Genomic DNA, 20,713 nt, shown 5'->3' on the forward strand with positions numbered 1-20,713 from the left:
CTAAGTAACCAGTATGATGTCACACTTAGGGAAATCTCAAAGACTAGAGTACCACTCCACTTCTCCTGTTCAGTCTTACTAGGGCACCTGCTCATGACAGATCAGAATAGGTAATTATGTAAGATGGGGACTAAAACCAAAAGTAATGTGTGTAGCTGAGGTGTGGTGTGTATGTGTGCATTATGTTACCTAAACATCTTTCTGCTGCCAAATATTTGGAGGGGGTTAAGGTTGGGGCAGGCCTTATAACCCCTCTTTTTCCTTCCCCATCCCCCAATTTTAGCCAAATCAACACAGTAGCTGAGGGAAGCTGGTACAAAAAGAAAGGATGTCTGGAGCCCTCTGTCTTCTCTATAATCTAAGCATGGTCTTGAGAGTTATTTTATTCACATGAACACTGGATGTTGTTGGACTCAACTCTCATCAGCCCCTGCCAGCACAACCAATGACTGGGAATAATTGGAGCTGTAGTCCAACACCTGGAGGGCCAAAGGTTTCCTATCTGTGCCTTACTCTGCAATGTCATTGACTTTTTAGAGTGGGCTGTGTCTCTATTCCAGGGGCGCTTGGACAAACCTCCAGTCATGGGTGACTTTGGGCCAGTCCCCATCTCTCAGCTTAACCTACTCATAGAGTTGCTGTGAGGGCAGAGTGGGGAGTGGGAGAGCCTGGAGTTATTCAGAGGGGAAGTGTGATATAAATTGAACAATAAATAAATAAAAATATGTAGTGGAAATATCAGTATGTCATTTGACTTCTATAAATTAGATTAACACAGTCTATTAAGACTTCATGCTCTATTAAGCTGTCCTGAAATTCTGTTTCCCTAATGGTTCGTTTATAATGATATACTTTCACATTTATTTATTTAATAAGTTTTTTCCCCAAGTTGCATTTGTCATTTCAAATAACCTTTTTTTTGTACCTAAAGCTTATTGATGAATATCAGACCAAGTAAAATGAGAATACGTGCTTTTATTTCCAAAGGAATGTGAATTGCACCCAGAGTAAATGTTTTTTCGAATACTCAGAGATCACGCCTATTGTCCAAAAGAAGAAATATACTGCTACATGCAATCTATTATCTGTCTAATCTTTTGATGTTTCTTTTTGAGAACAATCAGAAGAGGGTTAAGACTGCTGGAATGGTTGCACTATGCCTTCCTCTTGCAACTTCAGTATCTACACTATACTTTAAAAATAGTGGTATACTGCTTTCAACAGTCGTGGCTCCCCACAAAGAATCCTGGGAGCTGTAGCTTGTTAAGGGTGTTAAGATTTAGGAGGAGAATCTTATTTCCTTCACTCAGTTATAATTCCCATAGTGATTTATCAGTCAATCCCTCTTCCCAGGAAACTCTGGGAACTGTAGCTCAGCGAGAGGAATAGGAACATCCTAAAAACTCTCAGTACCATTAACTAGTTCCCAGGATTCTTTGTGGGGAAGTTATGAGTTTAAAGTGGTATGATAGTGCTTTAATTGTGCTTTTCAGTGACAGGACAGAGAAAGGAGAAAAGTTGTTAAGTATTTAAATATTTATAAACTGCACTTTCATATAAAGTATAAAGGTAGTATATACCATTCCCCTGTGTTAGCACTGCAAAAAGCGCTAGCATGGAGGTAGAATTAATGACATTGTTTTGAGAACAGCTGCATTAATATTGGAATGCAGATTGAAGTGATGCCTGATGGGAGGTCAAATGTAATAGAACTACCTCTATGGTAAGCATGTTGTACTATCAGGATGCATAACCTGGAACACTACCATTGGATAAGCAGGCTTTGATAGGGTCCAATAATATAGTTTATCAGCTTATATGTGATACCTTTTCCTAGACAATCAGAAGCTTGCAAAAGTTAACCATGCTTTACAATTTCAAATTATGTGTTCTGTCATGTGGGGCTCTCCTTGAAGATAGTCTGGAGGCTGCAGTCCAAAACCTGCAGCAATGTCCAAAAAGCCCTAGCCTGGCTTTTGGCAAGCATAGACAAATGAAAACACACTGCTGCTCAACTGTGCTACCTACTCATATGTTTTGAGACAATATTCAAAGTGATGTTGAGAACTTTAAACCCCACTGTCACCTGAAGACTACACCAGATATCACCTCTCCCCATATAGGCCCATCTATCTGCTGAGGTCAACTTCAAAAATTCTGCCTCAGGTTCACTTAGTTTGGTTATTAGTTTGGAGTATTAGAACTTCTGCAACAAGAAGCAGAGCTTTCTCTGTATTGCATTAATGTTATATTAAGAAACAATTCCTGCAGATTGTATATGTAAGTTTATCTCCAGCTTTAGAAATTTCCATAAGCCTCACATTTTTGTGAAGGCATATGGATTGGAGAATCTTGTGGAGGTTTGGTGGTTATATTGTTTCAGGTTCTTCTTTTTGTTGTACTGTTCTGGTGATAGGGAGCCCTCCAGCTGGTGCCTGACATGCAACTCCCATCAGCCCCAGCCAGCATCGTCAATGATCAGGGAAAATGGGAGCTGGAATCCGGTGAAACCTGGACAGCCACAGATTCCTCATCCCACCCCCTTTGTGATTATAGTTTTTATATAAGAATTTATATAATTGCTTTTAAACTATGTTGGGTGCTACCTTGAGCATTGCAATTTTGCTTTATCGAAATATTATAAATAAGATACAATATGTTATGAAATGTCCCAATTCCTATTTTAGCAGGAGCATAAGCTAGAATAACCATTGTTTGTTCTGAAAGGTCAACAGACTGGGTGACAAATAAGAAAGAAACTCTCCTCTGCAGCTTAGCAAGGGACACAGAAAATATAAGAGACAATCTGATAACATTAACCATGATCTGACATAGATAATGGCTTCTGAGCTGATTATCTTGTGTATAAATGTGTTCCTTCTAGATAAATAGAATGTAGGATTTATCAGCAACAACAGTAATATGAATTTAAAATACAGTGTGCACAAACAGAAAGTTCAGGTAGTTTTATTATGTGTTATGGTGTTAGCATGCCTAAATAATTACATTATAGAGAACCAAAACAAAAACAATGGCTTCTAAACCATATTCACGAGCAAGTATAATAAACAATTAATACAGATTGATTTATACATTAGTAACTGTATACAGAGATGCAAAATTCGCTTTAGTGAGAGACACAATTTTAAACCTTAGATAATTTGTGGCACAAAGCAAAAAACAGAAAACCAGAGAAATACAAATCTCATAACTCTCTCTCTTTTTTATTAGATATTTACAAGCTGTTTGCACCCAAGTTTCTGAACATTCACAGTTTGAGAATCTGAGGTTCTGATTCAGATCTCTCCAGTTGCAGTGCATTACAGACAAATGCAATATACATAGGAATTGCAGTTTCAAGTACAATTTGGGAACTTTATACTTTACTGATGAAAACCAAATATTCATATAAAACCTCATTGCCACTGAACAACAATACATGCTGGGTAATTATGGTAGTCTCGTTGTTAACAGAGAGGTTTTCCACTGCGTACATTAGTAGCACACACTTTCCCCACATTCACCCCCTTCAACAAAACTTCACCAACATCATCTAGACCTATCAAAGTAGTTAAAGGAACTATAAATCCATACAGTCCTCCTAAGAATATGCTTATGGGCCATCCAATAAAGTACAGTATGATGAACCAAATTATTCCCCAGATGACACAGAGACAATCCATCTTCACCCTAGTAACACAATTAGTTGAGTTAATTCGGTAAGTTTTGATACAAAGGCATTTTATTTACTAGACTGTCAGATTACAGATTAAATTTCCTTTAATATTTCAGCATCCCTACAAAAATACACGGAACTATAAAGGAATGTGTTACAAATAAAATCCAATTATCAAAACATGAAAATTGAAAGTGTAAATATATAGTTTTTGTATATGGACATAATGGAAATTGGCATGTAGACAGTCAACTACTTTAATAAAGCTAGGATATTATGAAATAGGGATTTTTTTTGGTATACACTCACATTAGGAGGGCATACATCACCAATAGACATTAGTACCTAAAACCATTTTTATGCTGTTTATTAGCTGGTTAAAGGAGAACAAAGACTGCTCCTCATATTTATTTTTACTTTTATTTTCAAAATACAAGATTGCATTTGAATAATACTAGGCATAATACAACTTGTCTCAGAAGTGATATACAAGCTCTTTCCAAGGGACGAAAATAAAAGCATTTCACTCCACAGCTCAACACAACTTGATTCCTACAAGTTTCAAATGCAGTGTGGGTGGGCTTCGGGTTTAAAATGGGCTTCTATAGATAGCTGTGTTATTATTTCATTGGTTATGCCTTTGGGGTCTGCTATCATGCAGGGTTGCCATACGTCTAGGAATCTCAAACATGTACTCTTTTTGGGGAACTACATGCTAATCTGGGGGATTTTTACAATTTAAAGCAAATGTGCTTGTTTGGGGGGGTTAATTTTTGTGTGTGCGTGCTGGCAACTCGGGTTCAGGCTCAGGCCTGGGTGTGGGCAACCTAGGCTCTATCTCTGTCTTGGGCTCTGGCACAGGCAACCCACTCTCTGGCTCTGGCTCAGATTGCTCAGGTTTGGCAGGCGGCTGGGGGATGAGTGTGCAATTGCTGTCCGGATTTTTACCTCTGGAAATATGGCAATCCTGCTCTCATGATGCTGTTTATTAGCTGGTTAAAGGAGAACAAAGACTGCTCCTTATATTTATTTTTACTTTTATTTTCAAAATACAAGATTGCATTTGAATAATACTAGGCATAATACAACTTGTCTAAGTGATATACAAGCTCTTTCCAAGGGACGAAAATGTGGTTTAGACCTTCAGTATTGTGGTGCATAAATATATATTTTCTTAGTACACCTGTGATTATACATAAGACCACATTTAGAAATGATTAATGCATAGGAAGACCCATAATTATGAAAGTATTTCGAAAGCAAGCATATATAACTATAAAGGTAAAGGGACCACTGACCATTAAGTCCAGTCGCAGAGGACTCTGGGGTTGCGGCGTTTATCATTTTAGTGGCCGAGGGAGCCAGCGTTTGTCCGCAGACAGCTTCCGGGTCGTGTGGCCAGCATGACTAAGCCACTTCTGGCGAACCAGAGCAGTGCACAGAAACAACATTTACCTTCCCGCCAGAGCAGTACCTATTTATCTACTTGCACTTTGACGTGCTTCAAACTGCTAGGTTGGCAGGAGCACGGACCGAGCAATGGGAGCTCAACCCGTTGCAGGGATTCGAACCGCCGACCTTCTGATCGCCAAGCTCTAGGCTCTGTGGTTTAGACCACAGCACCACCCGCGTCCCTATATATAACTATACCTTTTCCTAATAATAATAATAATAATAATAATAATAATAATTTATTTATACCCCACCCATCTGGCTGGGCTTCCCCAGCCACTCTGGGTAGCTTCCAACAAAATATTAAAATACAGTAATCCTAGAGTTACTTTTTTAGAAGGAGTCAATTTAACAAACTCTTCTTGATGCCAGCTCAGATATCTAATAACAGAATCCAAAAAGTGTTACTTCAGTCCAGGAACAACATTAACTTTTGCAACTATGGAACATTATATCCAATGTTTGGCTATCTTTGAATCTGGCCTGGAAGTTAATTGACAATCCACATTGTTTTTTCATCAGGGCAACCAAGGCTTATTTAGGCCTGTACCCAAACATAGGTCCAGATAATCTGTTTGATCCAAGAGCACTTGCAATTGCTGCACTGAAACCTTCTCAATCACCTTCCTTAAAAGGGGGTATTTGTGACTTTGTGGTAGTTGTTACAAACTGATATGTCCAGGTGTGCTTGTATTTTCAAGCGTGGTTGGATCACTGCCACTTTCAAGGTGGCCAGGACCACACCCTACTGCAAGGATGTGTTGACCACACCCTTGATCCATCTGGCCATACCTCCTTGGCAAACTTTAATAAGAGAGTCAAGGGTTGAGGAAACAAATGGTTGGTCACACTGTTGCAAGCACCTCATCCATATCTTCAAGCCAAATCTATGGAAACAGATTCCATGGTGTTACAGCAGATGTTGCACTGTACACCTCATTTGAGACTTCAGTGAATGTGGATGTGGTGTCAAGATTATTAATTAGCTTGAAGATTCCAATCTGGATGAAAAGGCCAGGTTTAGATACAATTATTTTAAAGAATAATGTACATAAATGAAATCTTTAGGCAGCTTTAACATCATGAACCTAAGCCAGAAATCCAAGGATGTATTTACTTCAATGAAAGATACATTCTGGAAAATCTGAGTAAGTTAACCTGGTTGTCTCCTATGGAGATATGAAAGGTCGGGGGGGGGGGGGATAGAGGCCAGAAGGTGTGTGTGTGTGTGTGTGTGTGTGTGTAAATATGGGCAGACTGATTTCTATGAAATATGCTAACATAATATCAAGCATAATTTTTTTAATACATTTGTTGCAAGAAGGCATAAACTGTAGTGGGCTCTCAACAATCACTAACTTTTTTATTTATTATCTAAATGTCTCTGTTCTTCCTAACGAATCCCACTACCAACTCACTTCTTTGCTCTCTGAGAATATCTGATTCAGCACAGATGACACTTGTCTCAAAAAAGAAACAATTACTACCACTGCTGGTGATGACTGAAATATGTACTTAGTAAGGAAAATGTGATTTATTTATTAAAATAGGAAAAAAGATAACCAGCAGATAAAGTTAAATGGTCCAGTAATAAAATAAAGTATTCTGCTTAGCTGTTAAGTGCAAATAATAATAATCACCCCAAACTTACCTTTATGTTGTATGGAATTGTTGATTATAATGGCTTTTGAAAATCGGCCTTATTTTTCCAAGCAGTTACTAAAATAGAAGTAAACAAGCAAGCTAAGGCAACACCCACAAGCAAAATACCAGAAGTATCTTACAAATATGTTTCTTTCTCCTCATGCAAGTCAGCTGATTTGACCAGCAAGGCTATGCTAAGCAAAATGAGGTCATACACTGTGGCAACAGAAAGAAATATAATATTCATTAGTTTTCAAGCATTTCTAGTTGTAAGAAATGTTATGGAAATGTCTGGGAAAATGCTGGCAACTACGTAAGAATTAGGCACACACACACACACACACACAAAAGCATTGTTCTTAGTTATTTGAGTTTGTCTCCCGTATTCATGTAAAAATACACATCTCTTTTCTCCATTCTTAGCACATTTGGGTCTTGTTAGCTTGCTCTTATTTCTCAGTAACACCCCATATCCATCTCATTCTCCCTTGTCGTCATTTTCATGCTCTAGAAGTTAGTAGCTGCAGCTGAATTGAACGCATGACAAATCCCAAATTCAGTCCCCATCATGTTCACAAGAAGCAAAAGCAAAGGAAGAAAAGGAATACTTCCCTCCCCTCCTCTGTTTAAAGGCTTAATTCCCCAATACTTGCACTATTTGTGTGGATGTTACAGAAGCAGGGCCCGTTATTTCTCTCATGAAGGAGCCTCTGTACGCTGAGATATTGAGATGTTCCAGAGGAAAATAAAGTACTACTGGACTCCTGTGCTCAACAATGTAAAGAGCAAGTACACTGAATAATAAAGAGTCTGTGCCATCCTGGTTAACTGCTTATATTTATGTTTATATCATATTTTTGCAAAAAGCTCTCTTCCCTGAGTCAATGATTTTGTGTCGCCTTCTCCCTTCTCTTCAAATCCCATTACCTCAAAGACAGGCCTTCGTTTAATTCTCCTCTTGCCCGGCAACCGAGGCGTCTCTCACAAATCAAGCCTGTCAAGGCATCCTCCACCTTACCTGTCCAAAGCTTGTGTTAAAGTCAGGCGCTTTTGTAACGAGCCTGTTACACAACTTTTGCTTTATTTGTTTATTATGATTTTTTACCTCAGGTAAACACACAAAAAAGCTGATTCTGTAGAGAATTCCTGCCCTCAAAGAGAACATGTGGTAGGCTGTGTACAGGCTACAGCTATGAAGGACGTTCCTTCCCTCAAAAGATTCTGGGCCCTGTCGTTTAGCCCTCACAGAGTCACAATGGTGCCGAATTGGCAGAGCCAATTCAAAAGTTTGTGGCTATAAATACAAAGGGCTGCAGGGACAATGGAGACTGGGTTGCCTATCCTCCACAGTAAAGCTTATTAAGCCGATGCAGGAGGACATTCGTATTTGTAACGGGCTCAAAGTGCTGCTAAATCAAACACAGGCCGTCATTTAGAGTCACTACAGAGGTGCTAACGTTACCCTGAAGAAAAAAGAGGCCTCCCCTCAGACTAGACTGAAGCAGGCCACAGGCCTTGTCTCACTCACTGGTCTTAGGCCTCAGCTAAACACCCTTGTTTTGGAAATATTCCTAACCATTTGGCTGATCCTGGATACAAGGCTAGAATTTGAACCAAGAATTGAGTTAGCTTTTTAATTCTCTCTTCCTCTCTGCAGTCTCCTCAGTTTTGGTTCAGACCACACAGTGCAATTTTAAGAACAACTACTCTCTCTCCCTGCCCCCCTCAGTTTTGCTCAGTTTTTTTCAGGGGAAATGGTTGCAAAAAAATAGCTTTGTAATTCCACACACACACCCCCAATGTCATAGAGTATATATAATACCTCTCCAAAAGTGAAAGGAAAATGAAATTTAGGCTCACAAACATATACGCAGGAACAGGCCACATCATTTATATCAATTGTGGAGGAGGAGTGGAGGAGTTTGGATTTGATATCCCGCTTTATCACTACCCTAAGGAGTCTCAAAGCAGCTAACATTCTCTTTTCCCTTCCTCCCCCACAACAAACACTCTGTGAGGTGAGTGGGGCTGAGAGACTTCAAGGAAGTGTGACTGGCCCAAGGTCACCCAGCAGCTGCATGTGGAGGAGCGGAGACTCGAACCGGTTCACCAGATTAGGAGTCTACCGCTCTTAACCACTACACCACACTGGCCCTTGTGTACAAATTAGCCCCTCAGTGATTTGATTCAGACTGCAATCCTTTGCACACTTACTTGAGTAACAACTGTTGATGATAGGATATACTTATGAGAAATTATGCATAGGATTGCACTGTTGGGGCTATGGTGCTAATACTATAGAAGGCAACCCCACTGAAACAAATTTGGCTTCCTCCAAAGAAGATTCAGGATTGGGGTGTTATACATTATGAAACACAGTGTGAATTCCTTGTTTCATTTTTTTAAAACTCACTTCATTCTCCGATTCCTAGTGTTTCTATGCTGCTGCTGCTGCTGCTGCAAATGATGATGATATTAGTATCAAAGAGCACAGAGGGGAAAATAATGTGATAGCTAATATGATACTTCTATTGCAAGAGGGGAGAGAGAACTCTGCCTCCTAAAACATTTTTTCTGTTTGAAAAATTGCTGTTTAACATTCACTGTCCCCCTCTTTGAACAGCCCTCAGCAGCTGAAAGTTAAAAACTGCTTTACTCTATGCTTATTTGCAGTATCTTTCCAGGAAGTTGTTAAACTGCCAGAGGTCACCTACACTGGGAAGAAAGTCAAGAGAGAGTCCAACCATACCGACAACAGATTTGTCAGCAATCAGGGCAAGCTCAAACTTGCAGCTTCACTATCCTTCTATTACAGAATAGCATAAGAAGGTTGCAGAACTGCACATTTCAGTCAGAAAATGCACTCACGCCTTGGCAGTAACATTCCAGTTTAGTGTTTTAAACCTGCTCTCATTCTACCACAGAGAAGCTGGAATGAAAAAGCACTGTAGAAAGATATTCTAGTGCTCTCTCTTTAAAGATCCTAGAACGCAGCTTGTGTTTGTCAGCATGGCTGAGTTCCAGGAAGGTTTTGCTGCAATGTCATTGACAAAGTCTTGACTCCAGAAGTTCTTTATAAAGACATGCAAGTGAAAGGTAGGGAAATATTTTCCAAAGCACTCGTAAAAAGGATTGTGTGAATAGAGAATAGAATAGAATGTTTCTGAGAGGCAATTTACACCCTCACATCTGGCAGTGTGTTCATATATCCTCAATTTGTGCCTCAGTAGGGACCCCAAATTAAGAATCCATTTCTTCTAATTAACTCTTTTACTACACCTGTTTTTTATGAGATGCTTCCACCAAATTCAGTCGCAGAAATTTACAGACTCAGGTCTGCCACTCATTACATATCCTATGTCAGGTGCATATTGGGAATGGCAAAGACCAAGACTTTGAACATATGAAGTGCCTGACTCCTTTTCGCTCCTGGATGAAATAATGTTTCCGAAATCTAAACTGGGAGGGTGAGTTTGTGTAAAGCAGCTCCAGAACATAAGCAGAGTGCAAAGCAAAACACAAACAACAACAACAACAACAACAACAACAATTTATTATTTGTACCCCAACAACAACAACTTATTGTTGTATACCCATCTGGCTGGGTTTCCTCAGATTATCACACCCACTAGAATTCCCAGGTGCTCCTTATTCTAGTGAGCACATCACAATCCATTTGAATATCAAAGGGGTTCCAAATTCTAAATTTCATAGTACTTTAACCGTAATATGTTGACATGGCAATGATAGTGTCCTGTTTTAAATGTAGATGGTTTGTCTACATCTTCTGTGCTTCTTGTGGAGGCATATACTATCTGTCACCCCATACTATCTGAATTAGGAGGAAGATGAGGTGATAGACTTGTACCTGGAGCTAGAAATGAACTGGCTGTGTGTTTCAAGTTCCTAAGTCTGCTATGTGATGAGGCAGCCTTTTCTGTTTGGGACTGCACTTAACTGGAAAGACCCCATGTGGCCTTAGTAGAGTGCCTACTTTCCAGCTATGACTGGTTCACCACTGTGTTGCCTCCTGTTCAGAACCGTCTTGGACACTTACCCCATGCTTTGTTAACCCCTGGATTAGACTATTTAGAGCTGCAGAATATGGAAGCCAGGATAATGTCTGATATTGAGGGAGGACCCCAAGGGCCACAAAAATTGATAGTATATTGCTTTAAGAAAATGCTATGTCGATTTATGAAAAAGCTATGAAACTGTTAAGAATGCTAAAGCTTTGAAACTGCTGAGAATGCAAAAGGCCTTTCCCATGGGAAGAGAAGAAGCTAACATTTTTATCACAGAACACACGCAGCTAAACACACAGGTTGAAAAAGCACAATCAGCTCTGTGTAACACAATGTATTCCTGTATGAAGGCCATAACAGACACGGTGGGAATCAAAGCCTAGTCAGCAGAAATGGCCAGTGCTTATTGCGCAAGCATACTAACCTGAAATGTATCCAACAATTAGGATGGGGTAATGTGAAATACTTCTATACATATGATTGGATGAAATTAAAGGGCTTTGTGTAGAAACTTATAAATAACCCCCTAGACCGCTAGCTGGGGGATTACAGTTCTTGCGGAATGATCTGACTAACCTATTGCTTCCTAAGTAATAAAATATTCGCTGGACTCTATCTTCTCCCAGCTCCTGAGTCTCGTTGGCCAAAGACTTAGGAGTTTTTATAGGGTTTGACCTCTTGCTACAATATGACTGCAAGTACTCTTACTGCACTTATTCTGAAATTTCTACCCAAATTGTTAGTCTATAAAACCCTAAGTATCTCTAATATCTGGAGGAGTGCTGCTGCTTTCCATAGGCATCAGTTCATGTACAGTGGTACCTCGGGTTACATACGCTTCAGGTTACATACGCTTCAGGTTACAGACTCTGCTAACCCAGAAATAGTGCATCAGGTTAATAATAATAATAATAATAATAATAATAATAATAATAATAAATTTTATTTATATCTCGCCCTCCCCAGCCGAAGCTGGGCTCAGGGCGGCTAACAACAATCAAAATAGTTCAACATTCTAAAAACATTCATTATAAAATTAATTAAAATCAAATTAAAATCAAATTAATGGCAACCATCAAGCAAAATTCTGTGCAGATTGCCAGAGGAGGGGGTCAGGCTGCGCCCTGACCAAAGGCCTGGTGGAACAGCTCTGTCTTGCAGGCCCTGCGTAAAGATGTCAGGTCCCGTAGGGCCCTAGTCTCTTGTGACAGAGCGTTCCACCAGATTGGAGCCACGGCCGAGAAAGCCTTGGCTCTAGTTGAGGCCAGCCTAACCTCTCTGTGGCCTGGGATCTTTAGGATGTTTTTATTTGCAGACCGTAAATTTCTCTGTGGGACATACCAGGAGAGGCGGTCCCGTAGGTACGAGGGTCCTAGGCTGTATAGGGCTTTAAAGGTTAAAACCAGCACCTTAAACCTGATCCTGTACTCCACCGGGAGCCAGTGCAGCTGGTATAGTACCGAATGAATATGATCTCGCAGCAAAGACCCCATAAGGAGTCTCGCTGCGGCATTCTGCACCCGCTGGAGTTTCTGGGTCAGTCTCAAGGGCAGCCCCACGTAGAGCGAGTTACAATAATCCAGTCTGGAGGTGGCCGTCGCGTGGATCACAGTGGCTAGGTCAGGGCGAGAGAGATAAGGAGCCAACTGCTTAGCTTGGCGGAGATGAAAAAATGCCGCCTTTGTTATAGCTGTAATCTGCGCCTCCATAGAGAGGGAGGTATCGAAGATTACACCCAAACTCTTAACGGACGATGCTGGCACTAATTGCACCCCCGCAAGAGATGGGAGTTGCCCCCTCAATCCCATATCGCTCCGTCCCAGCCAGAGGACCTCTGTCTTCGAAGGATTTAACTTCAACCGGCTCCCACATAACCATCCAGCCACAGCTTCCAGGCATCTGGTCAGTGTATCTGGGGCCGAGTCAGGATGGCCATCCATCAACAAATAGAGTTGGGTGTCATCGGCATACTGATGGCAACCCAGCCCAAAACTCCGGACAAGCTGGGCGAGGGGGCGCATAAAGATGTTAAAAAGCATCGGGGAGAGAATCGCACCCTGAGGCACTCCACACACCAAGGAGTGGCACGATGACAATTCCCCCCCAAGCGCCACCCTCTGTCCCCAACCAGAGAGAAACAAGCGCAGCCATTGAAGGACTGTGCCCTGGATCCCCACGTTGGCAAGGCGGTGGTCCAGGCGTTCGTGATCGACCATGTCGAAGGCTGCTGACAGGTCTAGAAGAATCAGCAGCCCCGACCCGCCTCGATCCAGCTGCCTGCGGAGATCATCTGTTAGGGCGACCAGAGCCGTCTCAGTCCCATGACCAGCGCGGAAGCCGGACTGGAATGGATCGAGAGCCGATGTTTCATCCAGAAACCTACCAAGCTGTTCAGCAATCACTCTCTCAATCACCTTACCCAGGAATGGAAGATTCGAAACCGGGCGGTAATTGGATAGATCTAAAGGATCTAATGATGTTTTCTTTAAGAGCGGACGCACCACTGCCTCTTTCAGTTCCCCTGGGAATATCCCGGTGCCAAGGGACAAATTGATGATATCACCCAGGGGGGCCCGCACCTCGTCTGGACACGCTCTAATCAGCCAAGACGGGCACGGGTCAAGAGGACAGGTGGTGGGCTTTCCAGCTTGGAGGAGTCTGTCCACATCGGCTGGGGATATCCGGTCAAAGTGGTCCAATACTGGACCCGAGGACAGTCGAGGGGCCTCCAGTTCCTTTATTGTATCCAAATTGGCAGGGAGGTCATGGCGGAGCAACAGGACCTTCTCCGCAAAAAAGCTCGCAAATGCCTCACAGCTGTGTTTCGAATTGTTATTTAAATTTGGCTGTCCTTCAAGGGAAGTTAAAGACCTAATTATACTAAATAATTGTGCCGGGCGAGAGCTAGCGGAGGCAATGGAGGCCGAGAAGTAGGACTTCTTAGCGGCCTTCACTGCCATCTCGTAGGTTTTCATAAAAACCCTATAAGATGTTCTTGAGGCTCCGTCACGGGCACCCCGCCATACTCGCTCTAGCCGTCTGAGGTCCCGCTTCATTTTCCGAAGCTCCTCGGTAAACCAGGGAGCCCGGTTTCTGCGGGGTCGCAGAGGGCGCCTAGGTGCGATCTCATCGATGGCTGCTAGGAGCTGGATATTCCAGCCCTCAACAAGCTCAGTCAATGAGTCACCAGGGGGAGCAAGGTCCCGCAAGGCCTGACGGAATCTATCAGGGTCCATCAGCCTCTGCGGGCAAGCCCAAATTGGCTCGCCACCTAAGCAGGGTGGGGGTGGAAAATCAATCCTGGCTTTCAGTGCGTAGTGATCAGACCATGGCACCTTCATCGAAGGAGACATGATCACATCTATACCGGCGCCAAAGATCAAATCCAGCGTGTGGCCTGCTTGATGTGTGGGGCCCGAAACAAACTGGGAGAGCCCTAGTGTCGCCATGGAAGACACCAGGTCCAGAGCCTGTGAGGAGGGAATGGCATCAGCATGGCTGTTGAAGTCGCCCAATACCAATAGGTTAGGGAACTCCAAGGCCCAGCCGGCCACCGCCTCCAGCAGGCCTGACTGGCTGCTGGTGCGCTAGGTGGCCGGTACACCAGCCAGACAGCCAAGCTCACCTCGGAGCCCCACACTAGGCCAACACATTCAATGCCGGGGATCGATGGCGATGGTAGAGCCCTGAAAGAACAGCCTTCTCGGATTAATAATGCCACCCCTCCCCCCCGGCCCACAGTCTGCGACTGGTGGAGGACGGAGAAACCTGGGGGCGCCATCTCTCGTAAGGTAACAGTTTCCCCTTCGCGCACCCAGGTCTCCGTCACACAAGCCAGGTCAACCCCGTGCGAGGTGAACTTTGCTTCAGGATAAGAACAGAAATCGTGCTCCGGCGGTGCAGTGGCAGCAGGAGGCCCCATTAGCTAAAGTGGTGCTTCAGGTTAAGAACAGTTTCAGGTTAAGTTTCAGGTTAAGAACAGACCTCCAGAACAAATTAACTACTTGGCCAGAGGTACCACTGTACTGAGATCTGCAGATGATGCCTTACTGTTAGCACTATCACCTTCAGAGGTCCAGGGAATGGTGGCTTTTGACAGGGCCATCTCTTCTGTGGCTCCAAAACTATGCAACTCCATCTCCAGAGAGGTGCACCAACCACAACACTTTACATCTTCCATTAGCTACTTAAGTCGCACCTGTTTACCCTGGCCTTTGGAAGTGAAGCAAGAATGTTGTAGTTGTCCTCCCAGTAAATGTATTATTAGCTGTATGTGTGTTATGCTTTTATCGTTTTTGGGGTTTTTGATGATTCATTATTTTGTGATTGTATTTTAGTTTATCTAACCATACTGGTACCTGAGAGCGAAGGGTGCGTAAGAAATAGCGGAAATTGAATAAATACACAAATAAATAAAATACATGTAGAAACAGGAAATTCAATAGATGCTCCCTCGGCCTATAGAGCGAGATGAGCGCCAAAGTCATCCGCGACTGGACCTAACGGTCAGGGGTACGTTTACCTTTAAACTCTTAAAAGAAGCTATATGCCTTATCAGATTCTAAGTGATGGATTAAATGAAGATTTGCTGCTTTACATCTCAATAAGACTTTACTACAGTTCTGTATTCACAAAATGCTTAAAAACTGGTATATTAGTGGACTACAAGTTATGTTAAATGTGTAATTTGGTAATATGTGATTTATTTACTTTTGGAAACTTCTTAGCCACCTTTCAAAGCACAAAAAATTCCAAAGCGGTGTAAAAATATGAAATAATGTCATTTTATGGTACTAAAATAGAAAGATATGTATAACCATTTGATCTCAAGCCAGCAATCCCATTATAAAATACAAAACCCTAACTCACAGCCATTAACAGAACCATTAACTCCTAATTAAAAGCAAACTGCAATAACTGTTTTTTAGGACCAACCTGAAAGGAAAAGGGCAGGAAGCCAATTGTACCAAAGAGGAGGCATGGGGGAGGCAATAACAAAAATGCAAAGGAACAGGGGATGGATCTTGCAGGTGTCATTAGTTAGCTATTTGAAGGGAGCACGAAATTGAATTTCTCATTCTCTTAGAAGTGAATGGATTCAATGGGTCATCTAAAAGCATGCTGGCTGGGCCTGATGTCATGCCAACCTCATCCTCTGTCCCCCGATAAATAGCCTGTTGCGCCATTGGAACAACATACAGGTGTTAAGGTAACAACTGGATATATTCCAAACTGTGTGTGCAAGAGGCTTCAGCATCAACTCCAGCAAAAATGCCACCTTCTTTAAAACATGTAGGCATACGCAATGGGGGTGGGGGATAAACACATTTGCATGCTCATAGGAAGCCACCCACTGTTCCTCGGGTTTTCTTACTAGTAAGTCTACATCAGCAAACTTACTCTCTTCATCTAAAAAATTATAGTAACATTCTTTATAGTAAGGCTGGGAGAGAGATGAGTCAGAAGGAGCAGCTGTTGTCAACGCCTCCTTTTATTGCATAGTTTAGGCTGACAGGATGCCAGTGGGTGAATGTTGTATGAGTAGGGAGTAATTTAGGACAAATGGCTCACCAATGAAATTTGACCTGCATTTATAATTGAGACGAGATGAAGGCACAGTATACGCATTACTAAAAATATTAAAAGGTAAGGTGGAGATACAACAGGGAAGACAATAAACCCCCCCAAATTAATCTGTTTAGGTCCATTAGTATTTATAACTGAATGAATATAGTTCAGTGAGTAGTTATCAAGGATGAATATTAGAGTTAGGAGTCCCACAAAAAAAGAAAAAGATAGCAACAGCAGAGATTATTGTCAACCTGGCTGCACTTTTTCAGGTTGTAATGCAACATGGCAGCAGTTAAAAGGGCAAGTTCTCCCACTGTGAGAATTTGACTTCTCTTTAAAGGGTCACGGGAGAGTGAACAGTCATTAAACCATTTTTACAATCCCTTGATTTTCAGCCATCTGTAAGTTACACAGGCTGCAACAGGACCAAAAGACGAAGGCTGCTGCTCTAACTGAAGGTTGTGTGGAATTCAGTTAAGCTTTCTGCCATTAGAATGAGGAAAACTATGGGGGGAATTAAAGACAGAGACATACATCATATTGACAGGAATTAATTTTGGCAAAACATGGCTAACAGGCAAAACAATTACCATCTATCCCATGCATGCATAGCACTTAACAGATTTTTTTTCCATGCAGATTCAATTATTAGTCATGCTAATGTCTACCTGCTAATTACATTTCCAGATAAAAACTGCTTGTGACACTCTAGAAATACCCATTAAGAATACCTTTCTGGTGCTAATATGTGGTGCACATAAGGATGCATACCCATCTATGTACTTTATATTTTAGAAAATGGTCTGTCTGCCTTCTATGTGTTTGGACTCCGCTCAAGATAGCATTGCCAAATTCAGCATGAGGGTTCGTGAGGTTGGGGCAGCAGCCTTCATCAATGTTTGGACACTATCCACCATTTTGTATCAAGATGGCAATCTAAAAATATCATTTTGGCGTGATTTTGCCCATTTTGGGGCATAGGTTTGGTCACCTCTCCAGATATCATTGTCAAACTCAGCATGAGGTTTCCTGAGGTTGGGATGGCAGACTTTGTCACCAATTGGAAGCCAAGTGCCAGTTTGAATCAAGATGGTGGACCGAAGTGTGACTTTGGTGTGACTTCACCTGGTTTTTGGAGTGACAAGTCCAAACTCAAAAATTACACCATCCATTTAAAAATCACAAAACTTTATTGGTGTCTAAAAATTCCCAGACAGCACTGGGCACTCTCCACTGGTATTATATATGCCATATATGTGAAAAGAACACACTCCATTGACGTTCTATCTTGCAGTGGGACAGTGGAGAAGTTATTCTTCCCCAGCCTTGCGTCCCCCACATGTTGGACTACAATTTCCAGAATCCTTGACCCATGCTGGCTGGGATAATGGAGGCGGCTGTTCACATATTGTTATTATAAAAATAGGTAAGTAAAATATATAGCATGATAGTCAACATTAGGCCTACTCAGAGTAGGCCCATTAAAGTTAATGAACACGACTAGCTTAGGTTCATTAATTTCAGCAGGTCTCTTCTGAGTAGGAGCTAGCTAAATACAACCCGCAATACCCAAGCATGTTCAGAACTGGAGTAAAGGGAGCTCAAAAAGCCAATAACATAGGTCAGCCCTATTGTGGACTAGGAGAACATCTTGCATTGTGCTGAGCAGTGTGCATGTTTAAAGGAAGCTTTTCAAGGGATCCAGCAGGGTGCATCACCTCCATGAAGCACAGCCTCAGGGTAGCATTTCATTCTTAAACAGCAGCCATTCACTTACATACAAGAAAGTAAAGCAGCAGTAAACGGGACCCCTCTGGGGTGAAACCTACATTTGCTTCTTATCCACCAAGAAGCAAGGATGTGGCCATCTGCACACTGCATAGCTGTCAATGTTCCCCTTTTTTTAAGGGAAATTCCCTTATTCCGAATAGGATTGTGCACTCTCTTTGGCTCTCTTCCTTGTTCACAATGGAAACTTGGCAAAAAAGAAAATATCGCCGTTGTAGTGCACCAGTCCTTGGGTTTATTTACTTTATTTAAAATTTCTTAACTTCTTATGCCAACAAGGCAACTTCAGTTATGATATCTGTTGCTGTTAACGCTTCAGTCCCTTTTAAACAGTTTGCCCTGCCACAAGAACACTCTTAGAAATGCTAAAAAGGAGCACTCCCTCCTCACAGTCCATTCCTTTCCCTGTACAGTAATTAGTAAACATTCCATGTCCCCAGACTATCCATCTAAAAATAGCTCTCCTGACAACAGAGATGTCAAATTTAAGCAGCAGGATGCTGAAGCGCCTTGCGACGCATAACAGGACTGCTCCAACGCGGCTGCTTGGTAATTCAGGAATTTATAGCTGATAAATGGGCCCTGTCACATTTATCTCCAGTAAAGATTGACGTGCCAAGACTTTTATTATCAGTTTCCCACCTGGATGGTGCATAGTTCCCCGTAATCTGAATACCATGGTTGATAGAACATCGGTGACCGGGCCAGTTTTCAATTTTAGGATCCATCTTTGGATATTCTATATAGCAGATGATATACCTATAAAACACGTAATAAAATTTCCTGTTTCCAAGCGGTGCCTTTGGGCACTTTCCCCATATCCCTCACAAGATATGCCCACTTTACCGGCTTGACAAATGCCAGTGCAGGCACCTTCACACAGCTCAGTGTCCCCAAAGCATGTCCAAGAGCAGGCTCCCACACTTTAAGAGAGGTACCAATTGCCAAAGGAATCTGCAAAATATCACCAGTTGCTTATTGCACTCATTTGGGCCATGTACTCTTGCTACAGAGACTCTTATCCCGGCACCAGGTTAAAGTATGAGCAAAAATATCTCAAGTTGCTTCATTAAATACATACAAACTACCAGCAGCTGTTCCTGCCAGTGTTGGGATTTATTAAAAAAAAAAAAATACCAGCAGAAATAAGTTGTTAGATACTAGAATATTTTTAGAAAATAGGTTAGAAAGCAGACGATCCTTAGCTGAGCTGGTCACATGTTGCCTGAAGGCCTTGTACCATTCATCCCTGATTAAACATATGAATGTTAGTTTATGAAACTGTATCACAGTGTCTCTAAGCTGTGCACCATTAGGTCTCTCTCAGTGACAGGTTAAAAAGCTGCAGTTTATTTTTGTGCATGGTGGAACTTATGGAACCACATATTTCCAAAGCAATTTTATTTTCTTCTGGGAAGGCAATTCAAGAATGTAAATGAATAAGTGTCTAAATTAGCAAGTGTAGATTCTCTGCCAATTACAATGCAAGGAAGACTGAGAACAAATTGATTCTCATTAGCTGAAGATATCTCTATCCTATATCTGACGCTGTGAGGAAAAAAAATATTATGCTTATTTTTGTATGCGGATAAACTGCACCACCAGAGGCAAGGCTAATGGAATATATCTAATATAGCTTGAAGATTGAATGCTATTTTAATGATCTATATCTTTTTGTAAAGCAATCCTACTGGCAACTTTACAAGCAAATATATAACATTGGCAGCAAAGAACGTGAAATTCGGATGATAGTTAACTTTGAAACATACTGCTTGTCCAGAGGATTTATAGATGTAAAATGATCTGCCAAGATGATTTCTCTCAGTTGTAAATTTGGAAATTTAAAGAAGGGTGCTCAATCGAAAATGATTCTAGAACACCTACTCTGGTAGAATTTTACTGATCTATTTAACATTTTGCCTGTGAAATCAAAATCAAAGGCATATTTGCTTTTTTTCAAATTTATTCTACCGTTACTCCCACTAGCTACAAAACAAAGTGTTGCAAGACACCATGTTGTGAATAGAGTCATGAACCTCACAAGGCAAATGTAATTATTAGATTTTGGATATTATTATTTTTTGTTTAGTTTTCTTTTGATGTAGCAGAACTATCACCAGCTATCTAGAAAATCCAATAAAAACACTGCAAATAGTGTTTGTTTTTTAAAATAGCTCTGAGTCAATAAAGCATATACCTATGAGCTTATGGCTGGCAAGATGCTGGACTGGATGGGTCAAGAGCCTTACCCAGCATGGTTTATGTTCTTATAACATCATCTCCCCCCCAAGCTAAAGAAACAATATGTCTTTGATTATAAACAGATTATGTGATAAAACTTCCTGGGGTGTACCACTTCAGATGCAAATACTGTACAGGACATGACCGCAAGCTTTTCCAAATAAAAGACTCCATTGCTAGCAGAAAAATGGGGCAACCCTGAGCTAAGTTGTACAATCTCTGGTGTTCTTTACCAAAGCATCAAATCAGGATAAGGACCAAATATTGTGGTCTATGCTCACCCCAGCTATCTACATTGTATTGGATTAAAGAAAAT

General features: G+C 41.6%; 3 long non-coding RNA genes across 4 annotated transcripts; 2 read left to right on the forward strand and 1 right to left on the reverse strand.

Moving 5' to 3' along the window:
* Positions 1–2: 2 nt before the first annotated feature.
* On the forward strand, positions 3–7,595 carry LOC310846718. The gene is made up of 2 exons (XR_014565514.1): positions 3–110; positions 7,284–7,595. It is a non-coding gene; the product is annotated as an uncharacterized lncRNA (long non-coding RNA).
* On the reverse strand, positions 2,952–8,820 carry LOC310846697. 2 transcript variants are annotated; one of them, XR_014565484.1, is made up of 3 exons: positions 8,595–8,820; positions 6,780–6,847; positions 2,952–3,690 (listed from the first exon to the last, which is right to left on the reverse strand). It is a non-coding gene; the product is annotated as an uncharacterized lncRNA (long non-coding RNA). The 2 variants fall into 2 exon arrangements; XR_014565485.1 differs by lacking the exon at positions 8,595–8,820 and adding an exon at positions 7,878–8,220.
* A 1,556-nt stretch (positions 8,821–10,376) lies between these two features.
* On the forward strand, positions 10,377–15,675 carry LOC310846746. The gene is made up of 2 exons (XR_014565533.1): positions 10,377–11,615; positions 14,828–15,675. It is a non-coding gene; the product is annotated as an uncharacterized lncRNA (long non-coding RNA).
* The last annotated feature ends 5,038 nt before the right edge of the window (positions 15,676–20,713 follow it).

This window comes from Podarcis gaigeae (assembly GCF_964106915.1).
Source record: "Podarcis gaigeae genome assembly, chromosome: 1".
Lineage (NCBI taxonomy): Eukaryota > Metazoa > Chordata > Lepidosauria > Squamata > Lacertidae > Podarcis > Podarcis gaigeae.